We start from the raw sequence: 18,526 nt of genomic DNA, 5'->3' as shown, positions 1-18,526 counted from the left end.
TTCAACCCTGACCTCCTGAACTTCACCTGCCTGATAACTACTTACTTGTTTGGATTATATAGCATGTCAACATCTCTTTTGCCATTTCAGATTCCTTTCTAGAATTATCTGTTTCTGTGATTAATGCCACCATTCTCTCAAGCTACCAAACTCAAAGCTTTATTATAATTGTCTTTTTTATCTTCCTACATCTAGAATGTTAACTAAAGTCCACTTCTCAATCAGTAATATTTTCCTGCTTGATCATTTTGTCTCATTTCCTCTGGAACCCTCTTATTCTCTTGCTGTTTTCCATTTGAACTGTTGCAATATGCCAATACAGTATCATGCTTGTAATAAGTTATAACACCATAAACTTCTACTACTTTGCTCCGACTATAATAAAAAAGACAATAACAAGTGTTGGCGAGGATGTGGGGAAATTGGAACATTCATACATGGCTGATGGAAATGTAAAATACTACAGTCACTTTTCAAAAAACAGTTTGACAGTTCCTTAGCAGGTTAAACGGAATTATCATATGATCCAGCAATTCCCCTCCTCAAAACTCCACTCCCAAAAGAATTGAAAACATATGTTCACACAAAAACTTATAATAATTAATTCTCATGTTCAAAACAGCATTATTCACAATAACTTAAAGGTGGGAATGACCCAAGTGTCTGTTGACAAATGAATGGTTTAAAAAAAAATGTAATGTATACTATTCAGCCTTTAAAAAGGAAGGAGCTGCCCAGCCAGTATGGTTCAATAGTTGAGCAGTGACCTATGAACCAGGAGGTCACAGTTCTATTCCTGGCTAGGGCCGAGTTGCAGGCTGGATACATGGGAGGGGGCATGCAGGAGGCAATGATTCTCTCATCATCATTGATGTTTCTATGTCTCTCTCCCTCTCTCCTTAAAAACATTATGCTAAGTAAAGGAAACCAGATACAAAGAGCTAAATTTTATATAATTGCATTTATTAGAAATGTCCAAAATAGGCAAATCCATAGAGATAGAAATTCAATTAGGCGGAGGAGGAATGAATGATTCCTAATGGGTACTGATTTATTTGGGGAGTGATAAAATTGTTTTGGAATTAGATAGTGGCACTAATGGTACAACTTTTTGAAAATACTAAAAATATTTTAAAAGGATGTGAACTAGATCTCAGTTTTTAAAAACCTACACAATGCCGTATTTGTCAAGAAAGAGCACACCCCAGTCTCTGCACACCATTTCCAGCTCTGTGTCAGAAAATCAAAGGACCTCTCGTCTTACTCTGTACAATAGGGACAATAACTCCTTCACCAGCTGTTGTGTAAAATGAGGTAACGTATGTAATGCATCCAGCACTGTCTGGCATGCACTAAGAACCCAGTAAATTTATTAAGACCTGTTGGGACATCAGCCTTCAACAACTCCTAATATTGTTCCAGATAGTATTGTCAGATATTTGGGAAAATGGCCCAACTCCTTTAGTCGTTTTAACAATACTCTTCATGTTCTGGCTCACATCTGCCTCTTGGAATTCTTACGATGTTCCTTTAAAGAATGGACTTTTCATTCTCTCTCCTTTTGTTGTTCAGATTCTTACAGCTCTGAGTGCCTGAAACGTGTTTTCTTCCTGTCCTGCTTGTCTTTCTCTGAATCCCACCATGCTCTCCGAACTCAGAAGACTTTCTGAAACCATTGAACTTTCTCCTTTATTTCATGGATGGGAATCTCCACTTTTCGTAGCACCCAAGATTTTTATTGTATCTTTGACTGGTGCACTTTGGTCATATTTTTAAAGTGTGTATTTTATTGGGTTATAGTTTTAAGGCGTGTGTAGCACTTAGCACATTGCTTTGCTATGGTGTTCTGAATAAACACTGGCTTAAATTAGTTAAATTAGTGCTGCTTCTCAACAAGTACAAGGGCTTAAACGAATGAGTCTCAATCCTGGCTGTACCGTAAGGTCCCCGGGGGAATAAGGCTTCATTTTAGCCCAACAAATCGGAATCTCTGAGTGGAGACCTCTGCTTCACACACAGGTGATACTGTTACAACCCAGGCTGAGAGCTATTGGATTAAACCACATGTGTCAAACACAAGGCCCTCGGGCCAAATCCGTCCCGCCAGGCCTTGCTATGTGGCCCGCACCGCGCTGTCATCACTGCACTCTGCTGCGTTTCCATCACAATGACAGTTTATGACTGTTCAGTAAACCATTCGGCCCGCGATTTAGGCTGGATTTTAGATTTTGGCCCCTTCTCTGATTGAGTTCGACACCCCTAGATTAAACAGACGGAAGATGAGGCCAGTGGCCCCAAGCCTAATTGATTTTCACAATCAAGATGTGAGGAGCACTGAAGCAGGCAGAGGCGCTCTGGGCATTGCGAAGTGCGCAGCAAATATTAGATAATGTTATCATGGTGCATTTGGGAGTGTCACTGCTTCGAGGACTATCCTCCAACCTTCATTTTCTTTTCTTTTTTTTAACAGCCAACTGTGTCGTGGAAATATCCAATTATGGTCATCTTAAACTATTTAAACTCTGCGTAATAGCTTTCATACCAGATGTGCATGCCTTGTTCCTTTTTGCTAACTTAAAAATATTCACTCTGTGTCTTTCCCAGGCTGGCCAACATTCAGCAGCAGACCCTCTCAAGATTGTTTACTCGCCCTTGTTCTTGCTGAGTTACCACGCTTGGAAGCAGGAGATGGGCTCAACAGCAGCCAGCAGGCCATGATCCAGGAGGAGCAGTGAGGGATAGAGCTGCTGGTAAGACAGTGGGGATCGCTGGTGCTTGGTTTGCCAGAAGCTTATTCCCATTGTAATGGTCAATTTCTCTTCCAACCTCAACTCTGAGTTACTCTGTACTCTCTCAACGGTCTTTGGACACACAGCTTAGTGATCGGCAAACTCATTAGTCAACAGAGTCAAATATCAACAGTACAACGATTGAAATTTTTTAAACTTAAACTCCTTCTAATGCCACTTCTTCAAAATAGACTCACCCAGGCCATGGTATTTTGTAGAAGAGCCACACTCAAGGGGCCAAAGAGCCGCATGTGGCTTGCAAGCTGCCGTTTGCCAACCACGGGCTTAGATCTATGAATTCCCCAAAATTACATGCTGAGTTTTGTGTATATACATTTTTTTGGTTTGTTTCTAGAGAAAAGATTTTCATCAGATTCTTAATATCTGTGAATTGAAAAGAAAGATTAGAGCCACCCAAATACCACAATAAGCATGGACAAATGTGATACCACGAACCACTCATCATGGCTTCTCTCCTGTCCACTTTTACCTCACCATGGCCACTTGGTCTCAACCTTGTTCAAGATCCAAAGAATTCTGTCTCGTTGTTATATGCTGGGCTGAAAAGGGAGTACCGGCCGAGCCTAGGCAGCTGGGTTTCATGACAATTTGGCTCCACATAACTAGTGGAGAACTGAAGAATAGAATGATAGGAATCAGGAAAACCTATGTGCTATTTCACATGATTTTTTCCCCTCACATGATTTTTCTAAAAAACACAAATAGAGGTATTGACAGAAAGGGAAACATCAAACACTTTTTATATCCTGTTCTTATAGTTGATCTTGATGAAGTTCAATTTGTTCTGAATGCCACTGACTTGCTAATGGATGTCCCAGCCGAAGGGTTATTTATCAGATCATTATCACATATAAGGAAGAATAGAAGTAGGGAACTGGTGTATTTCCCCCCGCCCTCCCAAAAAATATATATTTAAGATGAAGACTACCATGAATTCTATCATATATAGTTTTTTCTTATTACTATAAGTGCTATAAACCAGTTACAATAACAGGGGCCTTGTAGGAAAGAAAATAGAGGTTAGAGAAAAGGGAGAATGAGGCTTTTCTTTTTCCTTCGGCAGCTCTTTTTGGAGGTAGTTCAGCTTGGGTGTCCCTGAATTTTGTTGATGCATTCACCAAACAGATCTTCTAAAAAGCCCGTGTAGCTGTAATCTCTGCTCTCACTCCAGACGCGAAGTATGCACTCTGCCACTTGATCCTTCTGAGAGACTTGACCCGGTGCTGAGAAATCCTTTCCAGGGTGTCCTCAGTTCAACTCCCATGATTCCTGGATGTTGCCATTTTCGAGACATGGGGCGAGTGCCTCTGCCTAGATTACCTCTCTGCCCTGGGAATTCAAGTCACTCTGCAGAGGAGAGAGAACTCAGCACCGCGGTGACTCTCAGAATGAAAATTTTCCCTTGCATGTTCATGTTTTTAGAGTAATCATTGTCACTGAAAATAGACTTCCTCTTTCCCCTCTCATGCTGGAAAATCTTAGGTAATCACGAATAAAGTGTTCTTAGCGTTTCCCCGCTTCCCCTAGTGCACGTGTGGCCTCTCTCGCTGTGAGGACTGTGACTTCTCACTCTGTACTTGACCTTACATGAAAGCTGAGAGCTTTTTTAAATGGAATTTTTATCTCTTTAGTGAAGTCCTAAGATTGTCACTTCTTGGAAGTGAAGGGTGGGTAAGAAAGTGCAGAAGCTTAGGGAAAAGTGCAAGATAAATTACTAAAAAGATATGTACTCAGGAAATTAATGTATTGGATATGTGAAAAAGAAAAGAAAAGGTTTTATAAGTAAACTCCAAGAGGAGTTCTTTCCTCATGTCCAGAAAACATCTTATTTTGCCTTTATTTTCTTATAGTTAAATAAGCTCAGTCTAGGACTTATTTTCAGTGATAAATAAGCCTAGGGCTTATATTTTAGTAACATTTATTAGCTGATGTCCTTTGAAAAATTATTTAACCTCCTCAGATATTGTTTTACTAGGCAAATATATCATAGTTAATACTAATGGGATCATATAATATTATATGGACAATATGTGGATGGCCTGTCACATAATAAGTTCTTAATCTTATATTTTATGTTATTAATTACTATTATTAATGCTGCTTTCAGTTTTTAATAGTAAATTTATTTTTAAAGTATTTTTGAGTATCTATCAAATACCAGGCACTCTTTAGGAAGTATAATGCATTAATAAGCCAATCAGATAAAAGTTTTTCTCGTTTAATTTAGAATCTAAAGTGTGACTCAGACATAAATAAGATAAAAAAAATAAAAGTTTACTGTATGTTAAACATCAAGAAGTGCTAAGCAGCCAAAACCAGTTTGGCTCAGTGGATAGAGAGTTCGGCCTGCGGACTGAAGGGTCCCAGGTTTGATTCCGGTCAAGAGCATGTGCCTTGGTTGCAGGCACATCCCCTGTCGGGGGTGTGCAGGAGGCAGCTAGTCGATGTTTCTCTCTCATTGATGTTTCTAGCTCTCTATCCCTCTCCCTTCCTCTCTGTAAAAAAAATCAATAAAATATATTTTTTTAAAAAGAAGTGCTAAACATAAAATGTTAAAGCAGGAAAAAGAAATCGGGGGCTTGTTGAGGTAGTAGTTGAAAATGGGGTCATCAAGAAAGACCTCATGAGAAGACTACGCTTTTAGTAAAATTGGGTGTAAGGAATACAAACACGCCATGAAGTTACACGGGGGAAGCACATTGAAGGTAGAAGAGCAAAGCTACCCCTGGAGCAGGGAAAGGTTGTCCAGAGGGAGTCAAAGGGAGTCGGAGCATCTTATGCAACATAATCATATCCCACCAATAAACATCGCCCATGGACCCACGTGGTACAGATAAGAACTTTGGACGTCCAAAGAATGGTACAACAGTTTGTCTAGACTAAAATAGAGGAGACTTCATACACAAAACGTGGCATGTCATGGCCTAGATCTTGAACAGAAAGAATGTGGATACTTGACAAAAGGGTAGAAACTTTTAATTATAAGATGAATAAAGTCTGAGGAATTAATATATAACCTGGTGACTATAACAACACTGTGTTATATCATTGAAATTTGCTAGAGAGTAGAACTTAAATGTTCTCGCCCAAAATAAGAGAAGTTTAAATATGGGAGGTGGTGAATATTTTTCTTAATAACTTCATGAGAGGGATTCTTCCAAAATGTGTGTATATATCAAATTATTATATTGTACATCAGATATATGTATCTTACAGATTTGTCATTTTTACTTCAGTAATGCTGAAAAAAGAAACTGCCAAGGAAAAAGTTCTAATTAAAGTTACTTTTTATAGACATCACAGTTGTATAGCCCTCACACTCTCTGCCATGAAACAACCAACAGGCACACATGTGCACGCACACGCACACGCACACACAGATGATATGCCAGTAGAGACAGGTGGAAGAGAAACTACATGAGGTGAAGTGAAATAAGGATGTTGGCTTTGAAGACAGGGCTCTACTAGGCATAGAGCAAGGGGAAGGGGCGGGGGCAGGCAGTCTTGTGTAGAGTTGGAAAGTAGTGAGAGAAAAGATGGAAGAGCAGGTGAGGCTAGATTTTTTAAAACCCTAAGGCCAGGCTTCAGATTATTACATGCTGTCCTACAAATATTGAGGAACAATTGAAGCAGTAGGTAACAAGGTGGTCCAGGTCTTTAACAATATTATTTTGACAAGTGTGGGAGAGCAGGGAGATGGAGGAAAGTCATTAGAGTGATTTAGGAGGTTGAGAACCTGGATGATGATAATAAGACTGAAGAAGGAAGATAGATTTGATATCCTTTAGGAAAAAATCATGAGGATTTAATCACTGATTACACATGGGAGATATAGGAGAAGAGTCAAAGTTTCTCTTCAAGTCTTAAAATGACCAATTAAGTGTTGGTGCTAAAACAAATGGGCAAGTTAGTGCACCCATTGATGAAACATGACTTCCCTAAGGTCATGCCATTAGCTGTGGGCAACACCTGGACTGGCCTCGGGTCGTCATGTTGTGAGCTCCTCTCCCACCACTCTCCACGCTGGCTGTAAAAAGGGTTAGTGATTTAAAACAAAACAAAACATTTTTATTGATTTCAGAGAGAAAGGGAGAGAGATGAGAGAGAGAGAAATATCAAATGATAAGAGAGAACCATTGATTGGCTGCCTCCTGCACACCCCATTTTGTGGAAGTGTGTGATTGAGCCCATAACACGGGCATATGTCTTGACCAGGAATCGAACCGTGACCTCCTGGCTCATAGGTCGACACTCAACCACTGAGCCACACCTGCAGGGCAAAAGGGTTAGTGGTTTGTATTTCACCAGCATACTTAAGGAAAATAGAACTGGGAGGTTTGGATGTGCCGATTAGCACTGTGTTTAGCTGTTCTTCTAAAAATGTGACCATTTTTACCCTCTCTCACAAAACAAATCTAACTTGTTTAGAAAGAGTCAAGGAAGTATTGCTAGGAGAGCTCATTACCTGCATACACTTAGATTCTCCTTCCTAGTCATTGTTGATGCTTTCTGATTCAAAATAGCATCTTTCTCTCTCTCCAGTAATTTGAGATGGAATAGGATTTCTATTATTGTACTTTTTTTCTGCTTATCTTTCAGAAGAAAAATGGTTTCTGTTATCTCAAATTTAAATCACTATCTAGATTCTAAAATTAAGACATCAAATGTTGCTTTCTTTTATTTATTGAATTTATTGGGGTGACAATGGTTAATAAAATTATATAGGTTTTAGGGGTACAACTCTATAATACATCTGTATATTGTATGGTGTGTTCATCGCCCCAAGTCAACTCTCCTTCCATTGCCATTTATCACCAATGTACCTTTTCCCACCTCTCCCCCACCCTTCTTCTCCTCTGGTAATCACCATGCTGTTGTCTGCTATTGTCTGTGTCCATGAGTTGTTTTTTTGTTTTTGGTTTTTGGTTTTTATTGTTTAATCCCTTCACCTTTTCACCCATACCCACAAACCCCTCTTCCTCTGACAATTGTCAGTCTGTTCTCTATGAGTCTGTTTCTACTTTGTTTATTACTTTATTTTGTTTATTAGATTTCACAAATGAGTGAAACCATATGGTACTTGCCTTTCTCTGACTGGCTTATTTCACTTAGCATAATGCTCTCCAGGTCCATCCATGCTGTCACAAGAGATAAGGCTGCCTTCCCTTTTACAACTGAGTAGTATTCCATTGTATAAATGTATCATAGCTCAACATTAGTAATCATCAAGAGAAATTCATATTAAAACCACAATGATATATCACCTCACACTTGTCAAAATCACTACTATTTATAAATCAACAAACAGCAAGTGCTGGTGGGAATGCAGACTGGTGCAATTACTGTGTAAATAGTAAGGAGTTTCCTCAAAAAATTAAAAATGAAACTGCCTATGACCCAGCAATCCCATTTCTGGGAATATATCTGAAGAAAGCTAAAACATTGGTTTAAAAGAATATAAATAGCCCTGTGTTCATTGCAGCATTATTTACAACTAGGAGCCTGGTACATGAAATGTGTGCATGTAGGGGGTCCTCAGCCTGGCCTGCACCCTCTCCAATCCAAGACCCCTCAGGGGATCCGGCCTAAACCAGGAATTGGACATTCCTCTCATAATCCTGGACCACTGGCTCCTAATCACTCACTTGCCTGCCTGGTTGCCCCTAACTGCCCCCCTCCCGCTCGCCTGGTCACCCCTCAAGGAACCCCTGCTGGCCTGGTCACCCCCGTCTGCCCCCCTTGCCAGCCTGGTCACCCCTCCTGACACCCCTGCAAGCCTGCTGTTCAGTCATTTGGTCATCCTCACTAACCCCACTGCTGGATGGGTCACCCCACACAACCTATTTGTTCAGTAATTTGGTCACCCCTAATTAACCCCTCTGCAAGCCTTGTCATAGTCAGCCATTTTATGAGGGCATGAGGGTCAATTTACATATCACCTTTTATATATAAGATAGCCAAGAATTGGAAGCAGCCCAAGTGTCCATCAGTAGATAAGTGGACAGATGTTGCTTTCTTAAAGATCAATCTTGAAATCAATGGTCATTATTCTAATATAGCTAATCAATTTATCTTCTGAGTCATAGGACTTTAAATAAAAATCATCTAATGCAGTGTTCTTCATTCTGCACTCTTCAAAACTGTTCTGCTACCCATCTGCTTGTTAATAAATGTCTTCTTTTTTAAAATAAAATATAATTATCTAGCAAGTGAGGATAAATGTATTTAAGGGAGAAAATGCTTTTCCATTTATAATTCTTTATACATTTCCTTACTCTCTCCATTTCATATTCCACATTATGTTGTAAATCATGACTCAACTGTGTAAAAACAAAATTTTTGTTATATGTGGTGGTGTCTTGTGTATATTTTAAGTCCCAGATTGTTCTCATAGACTCTGTGTCCCAAGAGGTTGAATTGTGGAAGACAGTTGACACTCTCCTGAGAACTTTGGCAGTTCCTAAATTCACTATATAAATAGCACTATAGCATTGTTGGTATCAATGTCTATCTGCATATGACATGCACTTGGAGTTTGGAACACGTAAGCCATGCTAAAATAGAACATACCCTATGAAAGTTATTTTCACCATTCTTGTGTTTCAGTTTCCCCATTGAAAGGTGAAGTATCAGTTGACTCCACTGATCTCACAGGATATTTAAAACAGAAATGAGAGTCTTGGGGAATACACTTTGTATTCTGAAAGAAAGTGTTTTTTCTTTTTCTATTATACTTACATAAGTTTATTTTTTAGTGTTCCATAATGTTTGTTATTTTATTTTTTATTCGATTCATTTGGATGACAAGGTTTCAGGTGCACAATTCTACAACACATCATCTCTACACTGTATCGTGTGTTCACTGCCCCAAGTCAAGTCTCCATCCACCTCCATTTATCCCCCGTTATCCCCTGTACTCTCCTCTAACTTCCCTCTCCCCCAGCAGTCACCACGGTATTGTCCGTGTTCGTGGGTTCTTTTTCCCCCCCACAATCCTTCCACCCTCCACCCCCCAGTCTCCCAACAGCTGTCAGCCTGCTCTTTATCTATGTGTCTGTCTCTGTTCAGCTTGCTAGTTTATTTTGTTTATTAGATATGAGTGAAATCATATGGTACCTGTCTTTCTTTGACTGGTTTATTTCACTTAGCATAATGTTCTCCAAGTTTCAATGTAAATAAAGGCATAGAAATGTTTACCCTTCTCTACAGATGTTACTCTGGCCTATACTTTCCCTTAAAAATGTCAAATTAGTGTGCTATCTTAATTTTTTTTTTATGTGGAAAAAATTAGAAGAACAAGTAGTGAATGGATTTCTGAAAAAGTGATCATATAGGTAATGTTGTATATGCGTAAAATACTTCTAATTCTCAAACCAAGCCCTTGAATCTCAGTGGAGGTCTTGGAGGGAAACTTAAAGCAAAAACAAAAACTTTGACCCTCTTTCCAAGGTCTTGACTCTCCCTCCACACTTAACACTTACACATGTACACACACACACACTCACACACACACAGCATCCTTCCTTAAACACTCCCAGCCAGCTGGGTTCCTACTTTGTTGAGATCGTTGAAATTATCGGGCAAGAACTTTTACCTTTCTTTCTCACCCATACTCATTAGATCCAGCTAATCCACACCATTCCTCTTTTGGAATTTCCTTTTTCCATGAATTAATCATGTCCTTATTGTTCTACTTCTGTTCTTCCTTTGTTTTTTTCCTGATGATCAATTTAATGTGCCCCAGTGTGCTCATGCCCACCCCTTCTGAAAGATCTTGTCAAACTTCGTCAAAGCAGAGTTTTGACAATTAAAATGGAGTTTATCTGGTCAATACAGAGATGATGGGTGCAGTTTGGGGGTGCTACCTACCCCTTGTCAGCCAGTGTGGCCCTGCACAACTCTGTGGGCCTTTGGTAGGTAAAGAACTCAGGTTGAAAAACCATTGGCCCACAGGAAGTAGACTAAACTCTAAGTGTTTGATATTCCCGTCTGCCTCCTGATTACTCTCCATCCTCCCTGTCATTCTGTTATCCCTCACATTCTGGGATCTAATTATTCCTGCCATAAGTCTTGAACAAAACTTATTTCAGTCATCTAAGCCTTTGTACTTTCTGTTCCTCTCCTGGTTAGCCGCTCTTTTTCCTTAAACAACCCAGCTCGGGTTTCTCATCAGTGAAGCCTCATATTCGTGGCTCAGTTGTCTCAGCCTCGTCATTGTAGTCATCTGTGCTCATCTTTTCTGAAACCCCTGGGACAGGGGTCGGCAAACTTATTAGTCAACAGAGCCAAATATCAACAGTACAACAATTGAAATTTCTTTTGAGAGCCAAATTTTTAAAACTTAAAACTTCTAACGCCACTTCTTCAAAATAGACTCGTCCAGGCTGTGGTATTTCGTGGAAGAGCCACACTCAAGGAGCCAAAGAGCCGCATGTGGCTCGAGAGCCACAGTTTGCCGACCACTGCTCTAGGACAAGGCTGTATCTTACCTTCTTACACCTGACGTTGTGCACAGTGTCTGGCTACAGAGTAGGCACTTAATCACAATCTTCAAAAGGATGAAGTCCCTTTGTGATCTTTTTTATAGCTCTTATTTTTCTATGTCCCCTCTTGCCCCTTCTTAAAATTGATACAGCACATTGTGGGAGGGGCAGGGGGGAGAGGACTGTGGTGGGTGGACAGTTGGAACTTTCTGAGCTTGAAACTCAGAGATGCTCAATTGTAACAAGCACTTGTATAAGTAACATTTGATACTAAGTTGTTTTCCCTAAAGAATCCTACACAAACTACATCTTTCACAGTTGGCTGTTTCGGAGACTTTAGAGATGCATTCCATGTCCTAACTCTAGTAGTACTGATGAACATAAATGTAGGAAATGTGAAAGCTGTTGTGGATAGTTGATGTCTGTTGGGGTGACAATTTTGATGAAATTCCTCCTACTTACACATCCTTAAAAGGAAGCCCGACATACCTGCTGCCATACAAGTACGCAGGAATCATCTTAGATTGTTCAACATATTCTTTTAGGGGACCATTTGGAACATTATCACTGCAAACATTTTTCTGTTTGTTGAAAATATTCCTTAAGAGATCAGATCCCGGCATCATCTTCTCCCTCGCAGCCCCACCACCACCCTCCTGCCACCATATTTCTTTTACTTACCGCAGCCTCTAGTCCAGGTGCATACTTTGGTTTTCTCTGATTTTTTATGTTGGGGAGGAACTTAGTCCCTTTGAGGGCCCCCTCCTGCAGTGAACCCTCCCAGCTGAGGAAAGGGAGCCCACTCTGAGTGAGAAGCCAGGCAGAGAAGGACCCCTACCCCAAACCCCTCCAGCCGTTCAGTTTGGGGAGATCATGCAGGTTTTATTCCCCAGCAGTGTTTCTTTTGGCCGCTTCTGGTTACATAAGAAATACCTCTTTCTCCAGAGGCTCCCTCACCTTTGGCTTTGGCTGTTCTGTGTGAGGACGGCACCTTTTGGTTAAGAAGACAGTTTTCCTTAGTCAGGGTAAGCTGACCAAAGGAATATGTAGCTCAGAGAAGATACCACAGCGTTGCTGGGTTTCTAGTTTCCTCTTAGCCATGGGCAGGGGATTGGGGCGGGGGGAGGGGGGGATTGTTCAGTTATAAAGTCCCCCTCTTTCCTGTATGCACTGTCTACCACAAGCCATACCTAAAATAAGGGACATTGGGCAATCACACCGGCATTTCTTATTCTCTGCAGCATTCCGAAACTGACTTAGGAATAGGGGCTGTGATTAGACTTTTAGTGATGCCCCTCAGTATGGATTCATCTACTTGTTATATCCAGAGAGTCCTCAAACTTTCTGTCTCTTGGCTGGCACTATTCCCTGGTATTTTGGCGCTAATGCACGATATTTTTCCAATTTTTAAAAATAATTATTTCAGTCTCATTTCTGGATGTCCACTCTTATATTACCACTTCTCTACAAGTCCTCCAGTCTAGTTCATGAACATAATAAAATTAGGTCCTTAAATGGATTTAATAATCGATGCCATTTTCAAGGCAATTTAAAATAAAAAGTTAGCTTTCAAGAAGAAAGAATAAACTGTCAGCCAGTCTTACAAAGACAAACATAAGCCAAACCTTAAAACATAGGTATTGGTGTAAATTTTTTTTTAATGTATTTTATTGATTTTTTACAGAGAGGAAGGGAGAGAGATAGTCAGAAACATCGATGAGAGAGAGTCATCGATCAGCTGCCTCTTGCACACTCCCCACCGGGGATATGCCCGCAACCAAGGCACATGCCCTTGACTGGAATCGAACCCGGGACCCTCCAGTCCCCAAGCCGACGCTCTATCCATTGAGCCAAACCGGTTTCAGCTTGGTGTAAATTTTTTTTACAGTTTCAATTCAGGTTGAACTCTTCAAATGACGTCGAAGAGCTAGAGTCTTTAGCTGATAAGGATTCTAAGCATTAATTTATGGGACTCTATAAGCCCACTGAAAAATTTACACCAATTTTGCTAGGAAGGAGGGACCAGGTAATTTTCAATTGGATCTCAAAACTCAGGAATTAATGCTGTGACTGTATAAGAAAATTAAAGCAAAAAATTCACCATCTTATGAGTTTCTAGTTAGGATAATACACTTAATTCCACAAGAGATTGCTTTTAACACAAACAGGAAAACTTCAGGCACAGAAACTCTCCTTAAAAGGAGAGTCGAGCCTGAAGCTGGAGTGCAGAAAACTGGATGTAAGATGATTTGAAGTGTATCCAGAATAACCAACAAAGTTTAAGGGAGATCTTGCTTTGCATAGTCCCTCAGGTATGCTGCCGGATGAGGAGGAGTGCGTTTTAAGAGACAAGAGGTGAGCACGTTTGGTTGGCTTTGACCATGGCTGTAGTTTTAGCGTCTGGATTAAGGGAACAGGAGAAAGCTTAAATGATGGGTCATGATGGCAGCTCTGTATGCCTGTGTTTTCCGAGAGGGAGGAGCCAGCTTTTTCCCACCTCGCACACCCTGTTCAGCTGTGGAAATCACTGTGAACACCTTTGTGACCCAGCTCGGCATGAGCAGAATAGATAAAGCTCACTCTTCAGGTGGATCAGAACATTTTCATATGTTCTTTTATTTTGGTGGTAACGGTTTGGACCATGTTCTAAAAAACAAACACACACACACACACTCAAACACACACACACACACACACACACACACACACACACACACACACACACCAAAAACACACACAAAAACAAAACAAAACAAAACAAATCGAACAGTTTGTGAACAATCCCACTGCCTGGCACTGAGCAGGACTCTCCAACATATTCCTCCTCATTACATTTTGAGTCCTCTGTAGAATCAGTTTTCCAAATTGGTCAGCTCTGGTTTTTCTCATTTATTTCTACCATCTAGTTATTTTTCTTGCCATTAATTGAAGCATAAGGGACTCAGACAATTTATTTTTATTTGCAACATGTCTAAAAACCTAATAAGGGCATCTTTATTTTTTTACCACTTAACCCTTTTACATTTCCTAAAGTTTTTCCAATCATAGAAAAGTTGCTTAGCATGCCCAACTTTGTTTACTAGCTTCTAGGATAAAGAAGAGTAAAATAGGAGTGCATAAAAGGCACAGTGGTGAGAAGATAGTGTTTCCAATTAATCTCAAACGTTTGGGGTTAATTTAGTATTAATTCTATTCTTTGATGTCTTCCTGTTTTTTTGACATGGTGACCTGCCATAACAAAGAGGAAAACAGCAGGAAACTTGGTACCAATTAAAACGAGTCTCCTTCCACCCAAGAATTAAACTGTCAGCAAATGTAATCTCAAATTCGAATAGTGATAAGTGTTTTAGAAATAAACAGGAATAAAGGGACAAAGCTATTAAACTTCAACATCTGCTGGAAAATGATTAAAATTCATGCCAGTTTCATTAAACTTGGGATTTGATAAATGTCGCTAGCACGGCAGAATTACAAATAGATGCCTCATGCCCAGTGTACATGTTTGAGTGGGGGCTACATCCAACAAAACCAGATCCACTGGAATGAATGTGTCCGTGAACATCCCTTTTCATTCACCATTGGTGTTCATATTCCAGTTATGAGTTGACTCAACTGGAGGGATTAGTTTTATAACAGGATAATTTCAGGTTTGCTTCTGATTAACAGTATTTGAAGTTTGAATTGGTCTAGGATGAGTCGAGTGTAATAACAGGTTGCTGGATCAAAATGAGTCCTCAACTTTGGGAGGCAATTTGTATTCTTATCCTGAATGAGATGCTTTGGATGATCCTGGATGCAGAACCCACTGACTTTGGATCAGCTGAATTGACTTCCAGGGTTAGAAGTCTAAACACTCCGTGCCCATTGATTGAAGTCCATGGCTGACCTGATGCGCTTCTAACAATTTTCTTTGCACTAAAATAGTACCTATGTCAGGTTGGTTTGTCACAATGGGACCAGAACAGAAATCACCATTTGATACAAAAACAGAAAACTTGGAGTTCATTTCTGGTCATCTGGCTATGCTAAAAGTTTCCCATGTGGTTAGCATAAAATACTTACAGTTATGGGTATTTTACTGATATTTCAGATTTCTTTGTTTACAATGGAGCCTATCAAGAATAATCATCCCTATTCTATTTTATTCAGCCAACAGAAATATTTGAGTGCTTGCTGCATACCAGTGCTAGGCATTAAGTTGGCGAGGAAAGGTAGATAAGACATGGAATTTGCCTGTGGGTAATTCAGAAAAAAACAAACAAACAAACAAAACAAAAAAACCCTGAGTCTGAGGACAGCATGACAACAAGGGAATCCCTTAGGGAATTTAGGGTTTCAAATTCCTATGCAACGTCTTTATACTTTTATCCAATTTGCTTTAAAAAGTAACCGAGTCATTTAGATTGTAGTCAAAGTATTGGTAGTTTTCTGAGGATTTATTTTTTTGTGCATTGGAACCTAGATTGAAAATAAACATGCATGGGAAGAAACTTTAAATTTGTTTTTCTTCAATTGCTAATTCAATGAATAAATATTATTTTTTGAAGTAATTTTTTTCTTTGTAAAAAATGTTGCTCTTTGTAAAATTTTTGTGTGTTTTAGTTTTTAGTTCACTTAATCACTAAAAGAAACGTGTGCTAAAAGGCATACTTGCTAAATGTGGGTCTTAAGATTCCTATAAACCAGTAGCAGAGAGAATATGCATGTATACACATTCATTCAACAAATGTTCTCTGCCAGGTACTGAGTTAGATATTATGGTTATGACTGGGAAACCAGTAGACACAGCTCTTACACTTCATCTTAGTGGAGGGTGCAGGTTAGGAAAGAGGTAGATACAGCATAGAGTAAGTGCTATGGGGAGGAAAAGTAGAAGGTGTTCTTGGGACATCCAGGGGAGCAACTAACACCCTCTCGAATTACTTTTTTCTAGATTTTCTTCTCTTGCCCTCGCCTGTTTGGCTCAGTGCATACAGCGTCAGCCTGTGAACTGAAGTTTCCCCAGTTCGATTCTTGTCAAGGGCATGTCCCTCAGTTGCAGGTTTACATCCATTTCTGTCTCTCCCCCTCCCTTTCATTCTCTCTAAAAATCAATGGAAAAATATAGTGGGATAAGGATAAACAAAAATAATAAACAAACAAACAAACAAAATAAAAAATGTTTTCTTTTCTTTTTTAAAGCTTTGTTGCTGAGAATATTACAGATGCCCCACCCCCACTTTTTTTTGCTCCCATTGCCCCCTTCCTTCCAGTTCCCACCTGCCTCAGGCCTTCACCACCCTACTGTCTGTGTCCATAGGTAATGCATATAAGCATGTAAGATCTTTGATTAATCTCTTCCCATCCATTCCCTCTTCCCTCTGAGATTCATCAGTCTGTTCCATGTTTCCAAGCTTCTGATTCTATTTTATTCACCAGTTCCTTTTGTTCATTAGATTTCTTTTTTTAAATTTATCTTTATTGTTGAAAGTATTTTACAGATGTCTGGCTTGTTTTTTATTTGTTTGTTTGTTTTCCCCATTGACCCCTCCTCCTGGCACCTGCCTCTCCCAAGCCTTTGCCACACTATTGTCTGTACCTGCAGGCTTTGCATATATGCATATAAGTTCCATGATTAATCTCTCCCTTCTCCACAACCCACACCTCCCATTTGCTGCTCCGAGTGGTATTTTTTCTCCCTTGTCTTTTATTCCACTGATTCAGTCCTCAGCTTCTTCTACTCTATTGTTGAATCCTTCCAGAGTATTCTTTATTTCAGCTTCGTTATTCCTCGTTTCCAACTGATACTTATTTATTCTTTCAGCCTCCTTTCATGTCAGTGTATCTATCATGAAGTCCCTTAATATGCTTATTAATTTTCTTATAATTCTCATTAAGTTGCTGTAGTTCTCACTGAATTGTTTAGCACCCTTATTACCATTACTCTGACTTCTTTATCTGACAAATTCTTACCTCCATTTTATTTAGTTCCTTTTCTTGTGATCTCTCCTTTTTCATTTGGGAGTTGTTCTTTTGTCTCCCTATTTTTGCTATCCTTTTGTGTTTGTTTCTATGTGTTATATTAAATTGCTGTGCCTCACAGATTTTGGGGGTGATCTTATATACGAGGTGTTTTGTGGGACACAGTATGCAGTTTCTTAGATTGCCTGAGCTAGGTGCTCTAGGAAAGTCTCTTGTTTGAGTTATTTGGGATCAATCTCCTGTTGTTGCTGTTACTGTCTCCTTTGTGGAAGGACTCTCCTCTCAGGCTGGCTGACTATGCGGCTCAACCCTGACTGTGTCGAACGAGCTGTTGTGGATGTGCTGAAAGAACAGGACAAAATAGAATACAACAAAAAAGGAGTAATAATTACAGAAGAAAAGAAATGATACAAGGAGAAAAATAGCAAATCAACCAACAAACAAAAAAGACAATAAAGGGGAGGGGAGTGTGTAGGTGCATAGCTGAAGTAAAGAAAATAAGAATTAGTAATTAGGGGAATTAAAAAAAAACCCACAAATTAGGGGAATAGGGAAGGAAAATAGCTGAAAATATAGTAGGAAGAAAGTAAAAGTTAAAAAAATTTTTGAGAAGGAAAATAGAGGAGAACACAGATAGAAACAAAATAAGAAAAAAAAAAGTGGCATAAGAGGGTAAAATGAAAAGAGAAAAAGAAAAGAAAAAGAAGAAAAGATTGTATAAGAAAAGGGAAAAGGAAAATTAAATATATGAATGGAACAATATAGACTAGAATAATAACAAATCAATAAAACAGATAAAGATAAATTAAAAAAGGAAAAAAGAAAAGAAAGAAATAATTCTAAAAAGGAAAAGAAATGTAAAAAAGAGAGAAAAAAAAGAAGGAAAACAAGAGTGAAATGACATTCCTTTCAGCAGAGTGTAGTGCCCCATGGGAGCTCCCTTTGGGTCCCACTCCTCTGATGACCATTGCTAACTGTTCTGTCTGTCATAGCCACCAGCCCTGCTGCCTTTCCAGGCTGGGTGTTATGTGGGCAGTGGGTCTTGGCCCTGATGCTCCGGGTTTTGTGGTCCAGCCTGGGTTCTGGGATTCTCCCATAGCCCAGAGATCCCTCCTCTCTCTGACTGCCACCCCTGGGAGCTGGGTCGGCTCCTCTCACAATCTTACTCTTCCTACTGGTTTCCAGTAGGATATAAATCTCCTCCTCTATAATCTAGACCTCAATTGGTAATTCCAGGTGAATGTTATCCAGTTTAGTTGTATTTCCTGTCTT

The 18,526-nt window shown here is 39.6% G+C and overlaps 1 protein-coding gene across 8 annotated transcripts in view; it reads left to right on the top strand.

Moving 5' to 3' along the window:
- Positions 1–18,526, top strand: part of TET2 (tet methylcytosine dioxygenase 2) — a 126,028-nt gene that overhangs the window by 32,110 nt on the left and 75,392 nt on the right. For all 8 annotated transcript variants that reach the window (XR_006743069.1, XM_036410015.2, XM_045589324.1 and 5 more), the window contains exon 2: positions 2,605–2,750. The gene's annotated coding sequence lies outside the window, so the exon portion shown is untranslated. The remainder of the gene's footprint in view (positions 1–2,604; positions 2,751–18,526) is intronic.

Source organism: Pipistrellus kuhlii, unplaced genomic scaffold (assembly GCF_014108245.1).
Source record: "Pipistrellus kuhlii isolate mPipKuh1 unplaced genomic scaffold, mPipKuh1.p scaffold_m20_p_1, whole genome shotgun sequence".
NCBI lineage: Eukaryota > Metazoa > Chordata > Mammalia > Chiroptera > Vespertilionidae > Pipistrellus > Pipistrellus kuhlii.
This window is presented reverse-complemented; position numbering and strand designations above follow the sequence as displayed.